This window comes from Eleutherodactylus coqui, chromosome 6 (genome assembly GCF_035609145.1).
Source record: "Eleutherodactylus coqui strain aEleCoq1 chromosome 6, aEleCoq1.hap1, whole genome shotgun sequence".
NCBI classification, from domain to species: Eukaryota; Metazoa; Chordata; class Amphibia; order Anura; family Eleutherodactylidae; genus Eleutherodactylus; species Eleutherodactylus coqui.
The window spans coordinates 158,047,641-158,062,523 of NC_089842.1; positions in this window are offsets into that span (position 1 = coordinate 158,047,641).

Sequence of the window (14,883 nt, forward strand, 5' to 3'; positions counted from 1 at the left end):
GGCGCGGCTCGGGCGGGCCCTCATCCATCCGGTCCAGGCGCGGCTCGGGCGGGCCCTCATCCATCCGGTCCAGGCGCGGCTCGGGCGGGCCCTCATCCATCCGGTCCAGGCGCAGCTCGGGCGGGCCCTCTGATTTTGTGCTCTAAATGAGCACTACGTGGTGCACCAGTAAATTTATGATAATTAACATTGTGATTTGTTTTGTATAGCTAGTGTGAGCTTCTTTACACGGCTGCAGCTTGGGTGGTGCTTGAATTTTTGGTGTTACAGATGTATCGATATAAATACAGTTTTCTGAGACTTTCGCCCAAGACACAGAGGGAGCAGGATGTGTCCTACAGAGCTCCTGCCAACACAGCCTCCCAGAACCATCGGGACCCTCTGGTGCCTCACAAAAGCGGCTGTGGGGGACGAACATCTCCCCCGCTTGCTAGGCAGAAGCCCCCCACATCTTAAATACACCCGGGAAGCCACCGGGAAACCCCACGACACGACCAGCGGAACCGCCAAACCGGGACACAGGCAGGGGGAGAAGGAGGACGTGGAGCCCACAGCACACCGGGACCTTACCTTATCGGAGACCCCTGGTAAGACCTGCCGGACCACCGACCTCTGCCCGAGACGCGCCGGGGATTCCCGAGGTGCTGCGGCCTAGGAGACGCCCGAAACCGCGGCCTAGATTTCCGGCTGCGAAGGCCGCGATAACCCCCAGTTGGAGAGGACCCTGAGAGACTGCAGAAGGGGCCCAGAAGACCCGCTGGGAGCCACGAGCCCGCCGGGAGATAGCTGGAAAGCGGAGGCCAAACAGCGGCGGGAACCACGATCCAGCCCCCCAGCCACGACAGCCTCCACACAGCGCAGCACGAGGGGAGAGACCCCCACAAGACATCCAGACGACCCGAGGGGCCTCTCTGGAGCGTCGCTACCCCCCGCGGAGCGGCCGGAACGCCGCGGCCTGGCAGCGCCAGAAGCCGCGGCCTAGATTCCTGGCCGCGACACCCGCGGCAAGCCCCGCCCACCATAACAGCCGCCGGAGCGGCTCTTAGGAGACCGGCTTCTCCAGCAGAAGTGCGCCGCTACCCAGCGGCACCCAAATCACCGCCCCCGGCGGAGAGGAGGCTGTCGGCGGGCCGTGACCCAATAAGGCCCAGGGGCTGCGGCCTGAGGCCCTGGCGGCGGCGCTGGTGAGACCCGCAGCGTGATCCTGTGAGTAAGGGGAAGGGCATAGAAATCCCCCCAGAGGACTGGGAAGCCCCCACCCACACGTCACCCCAGAAAGAGGCCACAGGGAAAGCAGCAGGGGGAAAGAAACAGACACCCCACACAAAAGCCCCCATAATCACACAAAGGAACAGTAAACAAACCCCACCCGGCCACAGCCCTGGACAGGGCCCCAACAAAACAACAAAAATATAAACAAAGCCTGAGGGGGAGGGGAAGGGGGAGAGAGGAAAGAGAAACAGAAGGATAACACAGCTAAAAACAAAGTTCCATAAGGAAGAGAGAGGGAAGAAAAGGGGAAGGAAACGAATTGGAGGAGAAAACACCCACAAAACATAAACCCTCAACCCCTTTGGAATAGAGTGGAGGTGAGAAAAGGGGGTAGAAGCAAACATAACAGGAACAACAACTACCAGTAAAACCCAATAAAACCCCACAAGCAAAAATGCAAGAATAATAACTAAACGAGAAGCCACATGCGCACTAAAAAACCAGCAACAAAGCAAAAGAGATCTTGGATACAGGGAAAAAGCAGCTCCTTGTACACAGTCTGCATACTCACCAGAACTGAAAACTAAAATATGGACAAATATCTAAACGAACGTAACTCAAACACCTCAACACGAGCAACGCGCCAGATAGATACAGACAAAACAAATACAGGAGGAAAGCAGAAAAGCAGACCGATCAAAAGTACAAAAGAAAAAGAGAGCAAGAACATACAACAACCCATACCCTCCCTAAAAAATACCCCACCCCGAGCCACAATAACCCCGAAACCCCACCTCCGCAAACCACTGACTCATCGATGGACAACAGCACAGAAATGACGCAGGCCACAATGGTGGCGCAAGAGGTCTCAAAAATACTACTACCACTATTTGACAACAGACTAGACACTGCACAAATCCATAAACTCAGCTCTATCGCAAATCACAGACAACACCCAAAGACTGACAGAGCTAGAAGCAAAGACCCAAAATACAGATCACTCCATAGCAACCTTAGAAGCCTCATTACAAAGAAGCCGATTAGAAACCAAAGCACTCCGGGAAAAAATAGACGACCTAGAGAACAGACACTGACCTAAAAATCTACGCTTTGTGGGAATTCCGGAAACGATAACCAACGCCCAACTTTTAACATATCTAACCACAGACCTGCCACAAGCCCTTCAACTCAACATGCCAAATGACCCCTTAACAATTGAAAGGGCCCACAGAATTGGCCCACCAGGAGACGGACGCAACAACAGAACCTGACCTCGAACAGTGATAGCCAAGTGCATGCACTGGGCAATGAAAGAAAGTATTTTACAGACTTACAGACGACGAGAAGAACTAATAATCCAAGGAACAAAAATCCTTATATTCCAGGACTTCTCAGCTGCAGTTTCTCAAAAACGCAAACTATTTACTCCAATCTGTCAAGCCCTGCATGAGCGAAACACACGTTTCCAATTGCTATACCCCGCAAAACTTTGGATCCAAGAAGGCAACAGATCCCTGATATTTAACACTCCGGAAGATGCAAGAAGACCACTATGACTGGAAGAAGACTGACAAGGATGAGACAGAAAGAAAGCGGGAACTAGATCCTTGATCCCCAACACGACCCTGATCCAAATAACGCGGATGTGGCAGCACTAATGCAAAAGAAAAGACTACATTCATGTTTTATGTTTGTGTTTTTTTTTAATGTTTTTCACTATGACCCATTTGATTTCTAGGAAAAAACCTAACAAGGAGATCAGAGGACCCCACCGACACGGCACGACCACCATTCAGTTGCACCCACGGCTCGCTGGGACCGGGGGACGCGACAACAACAAAAAGGCAAACATAGCGGTAAATATAACCAAAACACACACATCAACATGCCTATGGACTCAGAGACAACAGAATACCACACACCCAAAACACTACAAATTCTATCTTGGAATGTAGATGGACTTAACACACCTATTAAACGAAAAAAAGTACTAACACACTTGAAGCGACACAAGCCAGACATTGTGTTTCTGCAGGAAACACACTGGAAAAAAGAGGGGAAAGGTGAGCTGAGAGCACCGTGGATAGAAACATGTTACACAGCCTCACATACATCAGCATCCCGAGAAGTAGCCATCCTAAACAGGAAAAACATACCATACACGACGAAGCAAACCATAGCAGACCCACAAGGGAGATACCTGGTGCTGAGGGTCAGCATAGACTCACAAACATACTGCTTGGTGAATATATACGCCCCCAACACAGGCCAACCAAAATTCTATGCTACATTAACAGAACAACTACAACCTTATCTAAATGACCACATAATCCTGGGGGGAGACTTTAATGGCATACAAGACGACTCACTAGACAGAACAGGACCTTCCACTCAACCAACCCCAACCACACATGCGCTAATCACATTAATAGACCAACTCCGCGTGTGCGACCCGTGGCGACTCTCAAACCCAACTAGCAGAGAATATACATGTTGCTCCAATGCCCATCACTTGTTCTCTCGAATAGACTTCTTAATATCGAATAAAATACTTGATTGCCACCAGCAATCTATAATTCAGCCGATATCCCTAAGCGACCACGCACCGGTTGCAACAACACTACAAATGGTCCCTTCTCGGAAGCTATCACGGTTATGGCGTTTCCCTTCATATCTACGGGAATCGGAAGACTTCGGAGAGTACATAAAATTACACTGGAACAATTACGCAGATGATAACAGAGAACACATAGACAACATAACACTTTTCTGGCAAGCCTCAAAGGCAGTGATGAGAGGCCACATCATAAGCTACGTATCCCACAAAAGGAAAAAATTTCAAACTGAATTTGAGGCCTTACATAGCTCCCTCTTGGCAGCACAAAAAGAACACATAGACTCTCAAGATGATAACTCATATCAAATATTTCTCACAGCAAAACACCTGCTGAACGAATTCGTACACACACATGCACACTGGCAAACACAATTAACAAAAAACAAATTTTATAGGTGGGGCAATAAGACGGGGCGATTGTTAGCAAATCTAGCTAAACAAAGACAGCCACACAAACCAATACTAACCCTAAGGCACACTAACGACAACACCTTGACGACAAAACAGGAAGAGATAACCCAAATATTATACGAATAATTTGAAAATCTATACCGGGCAGAGCCAGCCAACATACAAGACATTCACAATTTTTTTAGAAACAATGAGTCTGCCAAGACTTACAGAGCAACAAAAAACAGTACTGAACGCCGACATACGAGAGGAGGAGGTCCGGGGAGTAATCGCGACAGCAGCGGGGGGAAAGGGACGGGACGGTTTCACGACAGAATATTACAAAATACTAACAACGGACATAGTACCAGTGCTGACCCAATTATACAATGCAATATACACGGAAGATACCCAAATGGAGGACTTTGGCACTTCCAGAACAATCTTACTCCCCAAACAAAATAAAGACCCGACAGACCCACGATCATACAGACCGATCGCACTACTAAATTGCGACTATAAATTTTTATCCAAAATACTAGCCGACAGACTTCAAACCATTTTACCGTCCATACTAGACACATTGCAAAAAGGCTTCACGCAAGGACGTAGTGCCCTAAAAAACATCAGACCCACCATAGCAGCGACCGTGGCAGCGCAAAACCCTGAGAATCCCATAACAATGCTTCTCAGCTTAGACACTGAGAAAGCATTTGACAAAATGGCCTGGCCTTTCCTAAACATACTACTGAAAAAAGAGGGTTCGGACAGACCTTTACAAACTATATTAACACAACACAAACAAACGCCACCACAATCCTCACAGTAAGCATGAAAGGTTGCACATAAGTGCAAAAAAGAATATCAGCGCTGCTTACAGGGGACTGTAATAGCACAAAGAATCCACCGAATGGTAATAACAAAAAGAGGATTCTTTATTGGGACGCACAGGTCCTAAGTGCAACGCGTTTCGTCTAACAAGACTTTATCAAGCACAAAAACATAGTATAGAATACACACAGTAACATCACCTTATATATAACTATGTAACTATGAAGAGTAATGGAAAATGAAAATGAAAGTACCTGCCCATACTGCTACGTGGCGGCCGCCATGATGGAGAGGTCACCTGACAACGTGAGGGGTCACGTGGTTGCAACGTGATGACGAGGTGGAGCGTCATCGGGGAGGGGGCTGGGTTATCGTATTACGCTGCCCAATGGTATCTATAACATAAATTACTGATGTCCCAACATGGGTGTATCTATAATATGGACAGATCAGGTATGTCCCTCAGTGGTTATATGTCCGTACGCGGTAGCGATAATAACGCTGACCGGAACGGTTGTGACATAGTAGTCACGTGTGGAAGATGGAGGCGCGGCCGGTTGATTAAGTGACGTCATGGTCACATGTATGGGGCGGGGGCGTAAGTAGTGGAACGCGCCGTCCCATAATGAAGATGGGTGACGTGGTCGTCACATGTTTGGGATGGGGGCGGGGCCAAAGGGCACAACCCGTCCCGGGATCCCTGTTCTAGAGGCTCAACAGATAGGAATAATGCACGGGCTTCATTACATATAGCGGGGTATATTGTTTGCGCATTAATATGTAAACCCAGATGTGATTGGATTAGAATGAGAGGGTACCCTGCCGTTTATATCGATATCATGGTGCTTTACCTATTTTTGAATTGCTGATTATAATGCATGAATAGGGGATTTTTTGGGAATAATTATATAAATATAAATATAAACAGGGCTTGTAGAACATAATTGTGGTAGTAAAGGTTGCAATAAGCAATATAAGTCTAACATAAACGCCTTATAGTAAATGGTTTATGAGCTAGTTTGGTAAAGGAATTAATAAATAAACTTATATATTTATGAAACGAGGTGATGTACTGTGGTGTGTGTATTACATATCAAAGAATATATATATATATATATATATATATATATATATACATACATACTCATATACATACGTATACATGAGAACTGCTCGCGCAAATGGTGACCGAGCTATAGCCCTTTAGCTCAGTCACACAATATGCGTGGATATCACGTGTGCTAAAATAGTGCATCATATGTGTATAATACATGTATAAGAGTCCACGGGTGTGGTAATGCATAGGGCAATAATAATAATAATAATAAAAATAATCCAAATAATCATAATGATAATAAAGATATTATAAGTGTATGTGTGAAACCTACCTATGCATAAATAATGTACTATAAACCACCATAATTCTATACAAGAGGTACATCGATGACCTCTTAATAATCTGGGACGTCAATCAAGATGAACTTTTAGTGTTCCTCAAGGACCTCAAGGTCAATGAGTATAATTTCGTGTTTACTCACAATATAGATAATACCCGTATAGTCTACTTGGATCTAGAATTAGAGGCAGACGGTAACACGGTAGTTACACGCACCCATTTCAAAAAAGTCGATACCAACAGCTATCTGAACTTCAACAGTTGCCATCTCAAAAAATGGAAAATGAATATACCCTATGGCCAGTTCTCACGCATTCGGAGAAACTGTACGAGAGATATGGATTTTGTAAAGCAAGCCAAGGTTGTTAAAAATAGAGTCATTTCCAAAGGATACCCTAAGAACATTATTGACGCTGCATATAAGAAGACTATGCAGGGCAAAGTAACCATAGGACACCCTACAAAAAAACCTGATGATCCTATGCTGAAATCATCCTTCATCAGGGTACCCTCTCATTCTAATCCAATCACATCTGGGTTCACATATTAATACGCAAACAATATACCCCGCTATATGTAATGAAGCCCGTGCATTATTCCTATCTGTTGAGCCTCTAGAACAGGGATCCCGGGACGGGTTGTGCCCTTTGGCCCCGCCCCCATCCCAAACCTGTGACGACCACGTCACCCATCTTCATTATGGGACGGCGCGTTCTACTAGTTACGCCCCCGCCCCATACATGTGACCATGATGTCACTTAATCAACCGGCCGCGCCTCCATCTTCCACACGTGACTCCTATGTCACGACAGTTCCGGTCAGCGTTATTACCGCTACCGCGTACGGACATATAACCACTGAGGGACATACCTGATCAGTCTATATTATAGATACACCCATGTTGGGACATCAGTAATTTATGTTATAGATACCATTGGGCAGCGTGATACGATAACCCCGCCCCCTCCCCGATGACGCTCCACCTCGTCATCACGTCGCAACCACGTGACCCCTCACGTTGTCAGGTGACCTCTCCATCATGGCGGCCGCCACGTAGCAGTATGGGCAGGTACTTTCATTTTCATTTTCCACTAGCGTACCCGTCGCGCGTTGCTGCGAAGACAGACATACATACATACATTCGTTTTTATATATCTAGATGACGGCAGCAGCGACCACTGAGGTTTTGTAGGCCGCTGCTTCCCCCTTGCAGGCTGAATAAAATAGCCGTTGTGTGGAACATCCAATTTATCCGGCTGCTGTGGCTTCTTGGGAAGATAGCCTAGTACATGTTTGCCCACTTCCAACTCCAATGGAGACTGACTGTAAATGGCTGGCGTGCTCTAGTATTTATGGTTTCAAGCTGTACGTGTCATTGCATACAGTCTATCTATCTATCTATCTATCTATCTATCTATCTATCTATCTATCAGGGTTATTGCATACAGTCTATCTATCTATCTATCTATCTATCTATCTATCTATCTATCTATGACATCAGGAAATGAGAGAATTAGATTCCGTACGTAAAATTTGAACGCTAATTCTTTTGCGCTTAGAATTGAATAATCGAGTTGGGATTAGACATAAGGCCTTGCCCATAAGCATTCCCCAACCTCCAAGAACTGAACCTACCTACCTGAATGAGATTTTGTAGGCCGCTGCTTCCCCCTTGCGGGCTGAATAAAATAGCCGTTGGGTGGAACATACAATTTATCCGGCTGCTGTGGCTTCTTAGGAAGATATCCTAGTACTTGTTTACCCACTTCCAACTCCAATGGTAATTGGCTGGCGTGCTCTAGTGGTTCCAAGCTGTACGTGTCATAATAGAGCCTTAATGACATCACAATGCAGCTTTATAGAACATGTTGGGGCATGTTCAAGGGCGTCCGATGTTGATGACATCAGTGATGACATCACAATAGCAGGTGGCTTACTTACTCGATCTACGTGGGGGGTTGGTAACTTTCGACGACGCTCGCGCGCGCGCCATTTATCGTAGGATAGTTGTACTATGCCTATAATCTTCCCAGGAGTGTACTCAACAACTTCCCAAAGTTTCATGGCGATCGGATGAATGGTGTAGTAGCGCATAAAGGACAAACAGACAGACACGCAGACAGACACGCACGCACACAGACATACATTCAATTTTATATATATAGATTACTCTTCATAGTTACATATATATATAAGGTGATGTTACTGTGTGTATTCTATACTATGTTTTTGTGCTTGATAAAGTCTTGTTAGACGAAACGCGTTGCACTTAGGACCTGTGCGTCCCAATAAAGAATCCTCTTTTTGTTATTACCATTCGGTGGATTCTTTGTGCTATTACAGTCCCCTGTAAGCAGCGCTGATATTCTTTTTTGCACTTATGTGCAACCTTTCATGCTTATCCACAGTGGGTACTATTAGACAATAGTACCCACCATTATCAGCAGCTCTCCGGACCTAGCCCCCCTGGATTGGCGCAATGGATCCCTACCACCTATTTATATATATACAGGAGTATATATAAATTACTACAGGCCCACTTGGATTTGGAGGTGAAAGTAAGGCTATCTCAGACCTCACTTGTCACTGGGTAAGTAACATTCATTTACCGGTTCACCTACCCTTCTTTTTGTGCATTGGCTTCCGGCTGGAGCACCTTCCTAATCTTCATTTTCTACAATCCTCACAGTCAACGGCCTTAACACCTCCCACATTGACTTATTTAGAGGAGCACGACAGGGCTGCCCTTTATCGCCATTACTCTTTAGCATATCAATCGATCCGCTACTTAGATTCCTAACGCACACAACGCTCTTTACAGGGGCGTGCTATGGAGAAATAAAGATAAAGGCAGAAGCATTTGCCGATGACCTCTTACTCATAGTTAACAACCCCAGGGAAACACTAACACCCCTACTACTGGAAATAGAGAAAATAGGCAAACTCTCAGGCTACACCCTGAATTTGGATAAAACAGAAGCACTGCTACTTAGAGGGCCAGCTAAACCCACATGGGCAAACCAATACCCATTCAAATGGGAAAAACATTCCATACAATACCTGGGAATTCAAATCACAAAAAACCCTTCTGCACTCTACAATACAAACATTGAACCATATGTCAAAAAACTAGAAACGACCCTAAATGTATGGAAGAACTTCACTGTCTCCTTTTTGGGGAGAATTAACCTCTTAAAAATGGTAGAATTCCCACGATTGCTATATATCCTGCACTCACTCCCCATATTCTTAAAATTGAAAGACATAAAGAAGATCAATTATCTATATAGAAACTTTATCTGGGGGGGGGGGGACGCCCACGCATTGCCCTTAAAACCCTACACAAGAACAAAGACAACGGCGGCGCTAATCTACCAAATATACGGGACTACAGCCTAGCGGCACAAGCGCGAATTATCCACGACTGGATTTACTCTAAGTCACACTTCACAAATGCACCACTCGAACAAATAATGGCTAAGCCAACACAACTACAAAACATACTTCACCACTAGAGATGAGCGAGCACCAAAATGCTCGGGTGCTCGTTACTCGGGACGAACGTTTCGCGATGCTCGAGGGTTCGTTTCGAGTAACGAACCCCATTGAAGTCAATGGGCGACCCGAGCATTTTTGTATATCGCCGATGCTCGCTAAGGTTTTCGTTTGTGAAAATCGGGGCAATTCAAGAAAGTGATGGGAACAACACAGCAACAGATAGGGCAGGCGAGGGGCTACATGTTCGGCTGCATCTCAAGTTCCCAGGTCCCACTATTAAGCCACAATAGCGGCAAGAGTGAGCCCCCCCCGCACTGTCAGCGTAAAGATCGTTCTCCTCTGCCATAGCTGTAACAGCTGTGGCAGAGAAGAACGATGTTTGCCCAATTCAATGGAGCCAGCAATACAGCAGGTTCCACAGCAGGTTCCACTGAAAGCAATGAAGTGCTTTAAATCCCCGCCTCCAGAAACACACGTGCCTTCAGCCAATGACAATGATGTCATTGAATGGCTGTGATTGGCTGAAGGCACGTGTGTTTCTGGAGGCGGGGATTTCAACCACTGCGTCCAGAAAGCAATGCTCTGCCGGGGACCAGGAGGGAGCGACAGCCTGCAGGAGCACCGCAGAACGCCGGGGGAAGTGAGTAATGATTTTTATTCTTTGCTCCGCTGTATTCCCGGCGTATAAGGTGACAGTTGGGGGGTCGTCTTATACGCCCCGTCGCCTTATACGCCGGTATATATTTTTATTGTAACACATTTCTGGATGAATTGCAGGGAAGGGCTTATATATTTAAGCCCTTCCCGACAATTCATCCCGCGATCGCCGGCAGCCCATTGCTTTCAGTGGAACCTGCTGTATTGCTGGCTCCATTGAATTCAATGGGCAAACATCGTTCTTCTCTGCCACAGCTGTTACAGCTGTGGCAGAGAAGAATGATTTGTCTTCTATATGTTCTCAATGGGGTCGGCGCTGCTGCCGCCGGCCCCATTGAGCGCATATAGAGAAGAGAACAGAAATCGCAGATCGCACATAGGTGCGATCTGCGATTTCTATGGCCTAAGAAGGACCGTTGGGGTTCTTGAAACCTAAAATAACTCCTAACACTCTCCCTATAGCAGCTCCGGCATCCACAACACTTTCCCTGAACTATGTCAGAATGCATCTGTGGCGAGCCGCGGGAGGGGCAGATTTTAATACTCGGGTGACACCTAATCTCGCCAGCCACTCACTGCAGGGGGGTGGTATAGGGCTTGAACATCGCAGGGGGAAGTTGTAATGCCTTCCCTGTCTTTCTATTGGCCAGAAAAGCGTGCAAATTTCTCAGGGAAGAAAATGAAAGTAACCCGAACATCGCGTGGTACTCGTCACGAGTAACGAGCATCTCGAACACCCTAATACTCGAATGAGTATCAAGCTCGGACGAGTATGCTCGCTCATCTCTATTCACCACCCATACTCAGAATTGCCAAGAAAAATCAAACACAACCCCTTGATACTAGCAGCATGGAAAGCATGGAGCAAACTACGTAGAGACAGTCAAACGTCACCACACATATCCCCACACTTGTCATTTATAAACAACCCTAACTTCCAGGACGGAAAACCCCACAACATTTTTTTTGAATGGAAGGCACATGGGCTGGACTCAATAGATAAATTACTGCACAAAAGGGAAAGAAGAATTCTAACCCATGCAGGAATAAAACAAAAATACCCCGAGCTCCCTATTCCACTATTCTCATACCTGCAGGCCAGACACTATATCACAGGACTCATACCACAGTTCCAAGAACATGACTGGACACAGACAGGAGACACTTGGATCTCCAAGAAAACAGGAACACGGGGAATGATATCTAAACTATACAGAGCAATAAGGAACATGAGGGAGGAAGAGGACATTGACCCAGAGGTCGAGAAATGGTCTCTGGACAACCCAGACCTCTCATCCACACTAATTAAGGAATCTCTAGTGTCAGCTCATAAATACCTGCCATCGGCCAGGTTTCTGGAAATGAGGCTACAGATAGTCCACAGATCATACCTCAACCCAATCAAGGGATTTTACATGGGAATCTATGGTACCCCAAACTGCTTCAAATGCCAGGAACCAAACACTAACCTATACCACAGCTTGTGGACATGTCCTCTGATAAAAAAATTTCTGGTCCCAAATACGCGAATACACTATAACACACCTGACAAACTTCTGCCCACAAGAACCAGCCTGGGCAATATTTGGGTACCTAGACCCCAAGACATACCACTGTGCCAGAGGAGTAAGAAAGTTACTACACTTTATAGCAGCAGGATTAAAAGCAATCTTACAGACCTGGGTGCAACCAACAGGTCCCCCATTCAGATTGTTCCTGGAAAAACTTGCATTCTTGCTTCAAATGGACTAGGCGGAAACATCATTATTCAAGGAGAAAACGGTACAAGCTTTCTCCGAAACATGGAGAAGTTTCATCCAATTAATGCCACAGAGAGTAAAAGAAAAACTAAAAAATTGCTTTCATCACACCTATTGGTTCCAGGAGCAAGCGGCAGTGGGGGATACACCAATATAGGGTAAATCACTGGTCGAGCCGTGGCCGTGCGGGGCCTCCATACTTTCTGAAGATCTCCAGCAGGAAGTTCAACAGACTAAGTATGTAAATATCAAAATGGGTCAAGAGTTTGGTTTAATGCAAATGTCCCACTCCCCGTCCCTTCCTGCCTAACTGACACCCCCCCTCCTTCCTTTTTTTTTTTTCCCCCTTCTCCCCCCCTACCCCCGCCCCACTTCCCCTCCCCCCTCATTCCCCTCTCTAACCGTCCCAGTTATATATAAATGTTATGCAAAAGTGAATCAGGATGACTTACATACTCATGACGCTAAAGCAGCAAATAACACTGCAATGTCAAGGTCTGTCCTGATTTAATCAATAAAAACAGTTTTTTTTTAAAAAAAATACAGTTTTCTGTGAAAATGGTAAAACTTTTTTTTTTTTTTATTGCGCGTTCATATACCAAAAATCTTTATTTCAGCGGCTCAGCGTCTATTATATTATATATCTGCAATGTGGCTTGGAGCGAGGGGGTTCATATTGTATTTGGGGTGTTGATTGTTGTGCACCAGGACTGTCATTTTTTAATCCCAGTCCGCTCCTGATTAGGGTACATTTCACATGGGGCAAAAATGCTACAGGTATTTCGTGCAGACTTTCCACATGGAGAATTCGCAGCATTTACAATATAAGCCATATGGATGAGATTTAATAAATCCCAACTACATCTATGAGTATGTCTAAAAGAAAAGCTGTCTTAGTTGCCCCTGGCAACCAATCACAGTGCAGCTTTTGCTTTGTATTCTGTCCTGGTAAAATGAAAGCTGTGATGTGATTGGTTGCTAGGGGCAACTAAGACTTTATCTTGTAGGCAGTTTCTTAAATCTGCCACATAGTATGGGAAAAAATTGCGTGCAGGATATTTAAAATCGTAGCATGATGACTCTTTGCTGCAGATTTCACTGTTTACAACCAAAAGGGTGAAATTTGCGACAAATACCAAACTTCAAGACAAAATCCACAACCTCAAACTCTGGTGTAAATGACTGATTACGTAAACATTTTCCATGAATTGATCACTAACGCTTCACGGTGGTCCCTCCCGCTGGTGGTAATATCCATAATGGTGCTGCTCCTTCAGTCCCCCAATCACAGCACACTTGGCCCTTGGATATGTCTGCGTTGTGGCTCTTCTGACTGCTGGATATATTTCCTTGTATCCGCTGAAGGACTTGCTGTTGCCTTTTCTTTCTTCATCTCTCTGGCACTATTCCTCCTCTTCTAGCTTTTCTGGCTGCTACTGCCAAAATCCAACCGACTCAGGTTCACTTCTTGTCAATGTCAGCAGCATTTCTCATCAATGCTTCAAGATGGCGCCTGACTCACCAACTGTCACTTGTGTCCTTCAAGCATTATGATGTCAGGCTCTGCCCACTCTAAGCCCTGCCCACTCTAGGCTCCGCCCACTTCAGCCCTGCGCTGTTCAGAGGCCTATCATTATTATGTCTTGTCCCAGAAGCACTGAATAATAGGGCCCATATCACCCCCTTACAATAGTGATAAAGAATAAAAACCTGCATTCTATTGATATCCAAAGACTCTCGATAGTCCGTCCCCTCACAGTGTTTTTAATCATTTTTTAATAGGATCAGTAATAATCATCATTGCTTTTCCACCCGGTTTGTTCTCCACCTCTGGCCGCGTTCACGCTTGTCGCCTAAACTTGCTGACCTGCACTCCTGTGTGGTTTTCAGTTGTAGTTAATGGCTGCACAATTTTTTAGGTAAGCTGCTATATTGTTCAGCTTTAAAGGCTGTTTTTTAGGTAAACGGTAGTTTATCCACAAAACTACCCAGTAATTATTTGCACCCCACACTGAACAGCGCGGCATGCGGATTTTAGCTGCAATTATTCAATGTGAATAATGTAACTGAGATGTGATGATCAATATGTAGCTGCAGTTATCTGTGCAAAACTGCAAGATGGAACTCCTATTGTTCCTTCTATATCCAAGCTGTAGTTTTTTTATTGGTACTATTTTGGGGCGGATACAGCTCTTTTGATCCCTTTTTTTTTAATTGTTTTTGAGTCAAAATTAATAAAATAAGCATTTTGGCTCTTTTTTTTTTTTTGTTCTCCCAGCAGGTTAAACATTGCTCAATGTATTATACTGGTGGTTACGCATGCAGTGATATCAAACATGTGGTTTAAGTCTTAGTCCTTAATGGGTTAAAACAATAATTAAGACTTATTTTTCAAATCTTGACATCTGTCACTTAATACGCTGATAACTTTTGAATGCTTTTACTTGTTACTGGTAAATGTTCAACAATAAATTTTGCCTTTTATTAATAAAAATCTATATTTACTGAAAATTTAGAAAAAT